We start from the raw sequence: 7,603 nt of genomic DNA on the forward strand, positions 1-7,603 counted from the left end.
GTAGTGTTTAAATACTATCGTGTTGAAAGAGTGCCTTTTGGTTCTTTTTATTTGGCCGTGATGGACAAGGGAGCACCCCTGGACAACTGTTGAGGTTTAGTTGACCGCACAGCATGCCCATATGTCGTCCATCAAAAAATCAGAAGAGGACCACAAGAGGGTGTTCGTCGTGAAGCACCAAAGAGTGACGTGCGCAGACGGCATAATTTGTCAGCTGGACGAACCCTACAAAGACCATGGGCATGTATTGTTTTTGTTTATGTTTAATATTAGAATGCATAAAATGATCACAGTAAATCATATTCAAGCTTTTGTACTGAGCGAAATACCTGTATAACTAGGCTGCAAAGCATCTAGAAATATTTTGATAAAAAACATTTCCTAACGACTCCCATTTTACTTCTCAGATGTGCGTATGAATATTGCATCTAACCAAAGCACAGTGTTACGATTGAATTCAGAATTGTTAAAGTAGCCTGTGTTGCGTGGCCTTCTATTGCAAGAAAAGACCGTAGCGCAAGTGAGGCTGAAACTAGGCAGGAGCTTAAGCTGAGAAACGCACTTTTAAAAACACACAAAAGAAATAAAAAGAAGTGTAGTCAAGCAATATGATTTCGTGTGACCCCCCAAGGCAGATACATACCCGGCGCTCCACTGTTTATAGGAACACGAAAAAATCGCTTTTATTTGCAGTTTATTTCTTTGGCAGCTATTGAAAGAGCTGAAAATTTGTCGCTCAGATTAGTGCCCCAAACGAGCGCTTTATTCCACACCAATAGGCTGATGTCAGCCCCTCGAATTTAAGGTGAAAAATCAAAACAGGATATTGATTGTTCCCGCTAACAGTGTCGCGCAGTGTACATAAACATCACAAACTGAAGCCTACGAAGAAGAAAAGACCGATTTAACTGGGGAAAAAAACGTAGAGATATAAATGGAGCACTCACTTTCACCAATTTTCGCTCTCTTGCTGCCTAAAGTAACCAAACAAAATATTTCTGCATTTACCGACTGCTTTGGTCTTTGGTCTTTAGCCTTAAATTTTTGACTCTGGAGAGTTGCGGCACCGCGGAAGGCAGTGTCTATTCTGCCGGCAGCCGGCAGAATAATTTTTCCGAAATTCTACCGGCAGCCACCTCCCATTGGCTGCCTGAAGTCACGTGACACCTGCCGGTAAAATAATGAAATGGGTGAGACTATTGTGCGGACGAAGTGTTAGCATAGGATCAGAAGTGTCTCATCCAGCTCCACTAAAGCGATTTTTTTCGGTCCTACTTCGGCGCCACTTCTAGCGCCGAAGTTCACACGGAACATCGGAAGTTTCAAGGACCTCGCTATCCGCACTTTGCCGAAAACCGGGTAAGCGACCTTCGGCAAATACGGCTTCCAGCGATGAAGAAAGACCGCTGCTGCGGCCACCGGTACTGGGCCCAACAGCCGAATGTGAAACACTATTCACGCAGCCGAATCCCGGCGACATCGTGATTTTGCACCGAGGCGATAGAACAATCGCAACTGCAGTCGAATGCGGTTCATCGGTCAACCAAGCGGGTACCTCGAACATGGAGACAGACGCCATAACACCGCTGAGCCTAACCAGCGACTGTGAAGCGCGAAGATTACGCGAATCTTCAGTAGCAAAAAAGCGTAAAGGGGAAGACTTTACGCAGGCAGACATGTTTCTCGACGCAAAAGGAGAAATAATGGACGACAACGGTTGCAACGACGACGACGACTGCAACAATGGTGAATGGCAAGTTCCGAACTACCACAAAAAGAAAGCTCAGCGCAAAAACAGGCCAAATCGACCCCAGCAGCAACAAGACGGACCGAGGTACACGGTCATCGTCAAGCCCACCACGGCCATGAAAATCACCAACGTGGACTCATGGCTTCTGGGGAGCACTTTCTGGAAGCTCTTAAAGTCGCCATGCGAAACCGACCAGTTAGGTTACACCGTCAATAACAGAAATAACTTCATCGCAATTACTGTGCAGACGGAACACCACGCAGAAGACCTTATGGCACTCAAAGAGCTGCCCACGGAGGACCCTAACAAGACGATCTAGGTCACAGTATACAGGTCAACAACAGGCAGTCAGCCACGAGGAATTATACACGGCGTTTCACCTGGCGACGCAGCACGAGGCATCGTTGACAACGCCATAGCGGACTACCATGACATTATTCATTCTCGACCCCTAGGCAAGAATGGGACAAATTTAATCACATTTGAAGGAAGGGGTATCCCGAGGAGACCGACTATTTGGAAGATACCATACTGTGTTTCCCTACAAACGAACTGCGGTCATCTGCCTACAGTGCCACGAACTAGGTCACATGACCACGGTATGCACAGGCAAGCAACGGTGCAAGTCCTGCGGCGAGATCCATCCGACCAACCAGCCATGCCAGGGCAAGTACTGCCCGAACTGCAGAAAGACAGGACACACGGTATTGGAAGCAGGCCCGGAACTGGGCGGACGACAGGCTCCAGAAGCGGGCGGCGGCCGGTCGACATAACTATAACAACGGAGTGGTTACCGCTGTGAAGGGCAGGACCTCTGCCCGGGTGACATTCAAACCGGACGACTTCCCCTCCCTCCCAACCCAGCGGCTGCACTACCAACCAAAGCGCGATACAGAAACGTCGTACAGCCAAGTCCTAGCACCGAAAGCTATGAACACGGACGTGTCCCATATCGGGCCGCCCGACAACATTAGCAGCAGAATGGCCGTGGAACTTGCTCAACTTCAGGAAAGTAGCCGCAAAATACTTGAGAAAATTCAACAACTGGAAGTAAAGTACGAGAAACAGCTCCGACAAGAACAAGAAGAGGCCCGCAAAGCCCAAGCCAAGACGAAGGCCGAATCCGACCGGAAACGCAGGCAAGAAGCGGAACACCAAATTCGAGTAGAACAGCAGAAAGCTGATGAAGCACGTCGACGTGCCCAGCGCTGCGCCGTCACCTACGAACAAGTCATTGAACGGAAAAGGAAGGAAGCCGAAGCAGCAACTGCTAAGGCCACATCAGCACACGGCGCGCGCGCAAGTGCCCCAACACAACAGGATCGAAAACAGCCCTTCCCGCCAAATACACCTCTATCACAGGACAGCACACCGATATCGGGATGCCTTCCAGGCACGCCCCTCAGCGGCGAACATCTCCTACAACTCGTGGAGAGTAGACTTCAAAAATTGCAACAGCTCCAGCAACAGCTACAGCAACAGCAACAGGTCATGATGCAGCAGATGCAGCAACAACTGCAGCTGATGTTCACCCAGCCTGGGCAAGGACCGGCAGCACCGGCCCAGTAACCCAGACATAGACCAACACCGTAGACGAAATAAAAACGAGAAGACGTTTACAGCTCTCCAGTGGAACTGCCGGGGACCGCGGGGCAAGAAGTCTGTACTTAAATTACGACTCAATGAGCGGAAGACGCCCGTGGATGTCATCCTGCTCCAGGAAACGCACGAGGCAGAGATAAAACTGACCGGGTATGTCAAGTACGACCAACCGCGCATCACGCTGACCGTTAAAGGCAAAACGAAAGTGCAACCGCAATCCGCAATCTTGGTTCGCAAGGACCTCTTGCCCCAACAGCAAGTGGACACAGGAGAGTGGTGTACCGACTCACAAGAAGTGGTGGCCGTTCTGGTGGAGAGCGATGCGACGGCCCGATCCTGGTTGTGTCAGTGTACTACCGACCTAGGACATCAACGGCAAGGAAAACGAGATCAGAAATCGACCATGGCTGGATAGAGAAGCTAGTACGAGAGTACGGTAAGAAAAGGAAGCACACGATCCTGATCGGAGGGGACTTTAATGCCGAACATGAAGAATGGGGCTACGCCAAATCATCGATCAGGGGTACTGAGCTGCTTCGCAGAGCCACCAGAACAGGGCTGGTCCTAATCAACCAACAGGCTGCTAAGACACGGACCACGCCCAACATCAAACAGCAAGACACAACGCCCGACCTGACTTGGACCGACTCGCGTACTGCGAGAAAGACCGAATGGAAAGTTTTCGAAGACACGTGGGGCAGCGACCACCACCCCATAGAGACGTCGATTCTTGGCAAAACAAAGCGGCGCAAGAAAAAGAGAACGGTCAAGACCACAGTATGGGACGACTTCCGTGCAGCTCTGGAAGAGTCTACGGGTACAACCTTTGACGACCTGACAAAACTAATGAGGGAAGCGGCCAAGACTGCCACGGTCGAGACCCTAGTCGAAATAGGAGCGCCGATCCCGGACACCAGACTCCTGTCCCTCTGGCGCAAAAGAACCAACTACTTGCGACGCTACCGTCGCACTCGGAAAAAACAGGACATCCGCAAAGCAAACAGGTACGCAAAGGAGGCGCAACGACACGCCAACAACCTGTGCAGGGACGACTGGACCAAGTTGTGCGAAAGATTCAACGAACGAACTTCACTGAGACGCATGTGGGCTGTATGCAATATGATGCTGGGCAAGAGCAAGAGGGGAAACACGGCACCGAACCTGGCTTTAGCGGAAAATAAGGAAGTCAAGCAAATATTAGATGAGATAGGGGACGTCTTTTTCCCACAGCCCGCTACCAGCCCAAACCCGGTAATCTACAACCATGAAGAATCGAAAAACGAAGAGTATGAAGCGGATTTTACACAGTGGGAAATGGAGGCAGCGATCGAAAAGGGCAACGAGCGAAGCGCGGCGGGGCCTGACGGGATCACTAATTCCATGCTCAAGAACCTCCCGGAGGCGGTCAAGAGAGATCTGCTGAAATTAATCAATGACCACTGGCGCGAGGGCACCATCCCAGATAGCTGGAAACTGTCCTGGGTGTGCCCCATCCCGAAACCAGGGAAGAAGCCCGACTGCGCGAGCAACATGCGCCCCATCTCGCTCACTTCTGTCCTGTGCAAACTGATGGGGCGCATGGTGCTTGCACGGATCGACTGGATAATCGAGCAGAAGAGGGAGCTGTTACACCCTGCTCAGACAGGATTCCGCAAAAATCTAGGCACACAGGACAGTCTAATACTGATTCGAAAGTACTTAATGAACCGGCCGACGCAATGCCACCGCCAACTCCTGGTGGCAGTGGACATCAAGAAAGCCTTCGACACCCTGCTTCACACCACAGTCATCGACACGACTCGCAAGCTAGGGGTGCGAGGCAGGCCACTGAACTTCATCAAGTCTTTTCTGAGCGGACGCAAATACCTGGTGAAAACTGGCAAGCACAGGGGTAGTACAGAGAAATCCAACGAGATTGGCGTGTCGCAAGGATCAGTGTTGTCGCCGATGCTATTCAACCTGGCGATGGCGCCCCTCTTATGGAGACTCGCCGCCGTTCCGGACCTAGCATTCACGGTCTACGCGGACGACATCACTGTGTGGACGATGGGAAGTGACAGCGCGCCTCTTCCTGAGACGACGATCCAACGGGCCCTCGACGTGGTGAGCGATTTCTTGACAGAGAGCGTCCTTCGTCCATCGCCCGAGAAGACCAGATATATGGCCTTTGGGAAAGACTGGGACAAGGTCGACGCTGACCTGCGCTTTAACGGGCAGCTTATCCAAAAGGCGACAGAGCACTCCATCCTAGGAGTGAGCATTCACTCAGGCGGCGACCCTACCATCTGGATTGAGCGAATGCGAACTACCTGGAAGGAAGGGCTCTTGATCGTGCGACGACTAGCGACACGAGTCGGGGGTCTCGGAGAAAGGTTAGCGAGGACCGTAGTACAAGCCGCCCTGATATCCAAAATATCCTACGGCCTTCGTTTCTACAAACTCAACACCACTCAACGGTCCAAACTGGAAACACTAATGAATGACGCGCGACGCTGCATCTCGGGCCTGCCGAAGTGTACGCGCCTGGAATTACTACACGAAGCCGTCCCTATGCTCTCCTTGGGAGAGATCGAACGGCATCAGGAGTGGATGTATGCTGCCAAACTAACACATACCCGTCAGGGCAGGGCCATAGCAGAACTCATGCCCTTATGTAGCTCTCTGTGTGCAACAACAACTCCACCACCGATACCGGATCCCATCCCACCGTGGCAGAAGACAACGGTCCCCCCGGCCAGGCCGATCCCGAGAAGGATGAACTCGGCGACAAACATCGGCAGAAGGCGCAAATTTGCTCGCCGGCACGAGCAGAAGAACGGAGGTGACGACGAGCTTTATGCGTACGCTGACGCAGCATTCAAAGATGGAGTGGCGGCCACGGCGGCGTGGCATTATGAGAAGACAACGAAAAGCACGGAGCTGCAGCGATGCGGATCTGCGCAGGAAGCGGAAGTCAGAGCCGTACTTGAAGCCATCAAAGACGCGGCCGCGACATCGAGCGACAAATTCCGCACACTGCGCGTCTTCACGGACTCCCAGGCCACCGTGAGAGCGCTCGGGACGCAAGTCATGGCACACGGAGCAGTCGGAGAAATATTCCGGTTGGCGCAAAACCTGGAACGGCGCGACCTAAACCCGCTCACCATCAGGGTGGAGTGGATTCCCGGTCACGCGGGCATCGCCGGCGACGAGAGGGCGCACCGGGCGGCGATCGAAGAGCTTAATCGTATCGACCTTCGACGCCAGGACCCGGGGCCAGCCCCCTCTGTGGAACCGCCACCGCCCGCCTTCAACTTGTACGACCCCGAGGGAACCATCCTCAACATCAAATTTGCATACAAGAAAATTGAGCGGACCAAACTCAACGCCAGAGGCGAGCCCCCCGAGGCGAATTCCTTCGGGAACCTTCCGACGGCACGAGACAGTCATCCTCCGAAGGCTAAGGGCCCAAGCCGGCATCACGCCGGCCCGCACCCAGCGATGGGAGCGAGCGGCCCGTGAGAGGAAGACGAAACTCGCCAACGCTTCAACGGCAGTAGACCACGATTATAGTCTATTGTCAAAGAAGCAAAGGCAAGAAGAAGAAGCCTGCTCCGAAGGCTGCATCTACTGCAGAAATCGAGACGTCAAGTGCGACGAATGTCATCTGATCTGGCACTGTCCGATTTTTAATGAAGAAAGGACGAAAGCCCTGAACACGCTAGAACAACAACACCGCCCTACGTGCTTCGAAACCTGGTGTAAACCAGTGGGAGACAAAGACATGCGTGTCGCGGTCCTGTCCGGTCTGCTCGGATTTCTGAGTGAGACCGGCTTGGACATTCATATCTAGGGGGTCTATACCCCAAGCGGCGGGACCACAGCTATACTATTACTTGTAAATTTCCAATGTCCCGCCTATCCATCCATTTTTAAACTTGCTCCAACAAATTGACTGGTGAAATTTTCACCTATCAATAAACGTCTTCAACAACAACAACAACGACTATTGTGCCGGCAGCCGGCGCAATAGCCCGGGGAAAAAAATGCCAACAGTTTCGGACGGCGCGTGTATCAGTGGGGAGCTCGTTAGCATAGCCCCCCCCCCCTCCCCCTCCTTTAGCGGCGACAGTCTGCGGCTGCTCATTAGAAATATATTGACCTATTTGGCCCACCAGTAACACCGCATCGCGGCGGCGTGCCGGCCGGCCCAAGCCCCGCTGTCCTCCATTTACCCCCAAAAAGGAAGTGTTTCGTCAACAACATTCGTGT

General features: G+C 52.5%; 1 pseudogene; it reads left to right on the forward strand.

Moving 5' to 3' along the window:
• Window positions 1-5,299: 5,299 nt before the first annotated feature.
• Window positions 5,300-7,184, forward strand: LOC115330646 (annotated as a pseudogene).
• The last annotated feature ends 419 nt before the right edge of the window (window positions 7,185-7,603 follow it).

Source organism: Ixodes scapularis, unplaced genomic scaffold, assembly GCF_016920785.2.
Source record: "Ixodes scapularis isolate PalLabHiFi unplaced genomic scaffold, ASM1692078v2 PGA_scaffold6__148_contigs__length_123643588, whole genome shotgun sequence".
Classification (NCBI taxonomy): Eukaryota; Metazoa; Arthropoda; class Arachnida; order Ixodida; family Ixodidae; genus Ixodes; species Ixodes scapularis.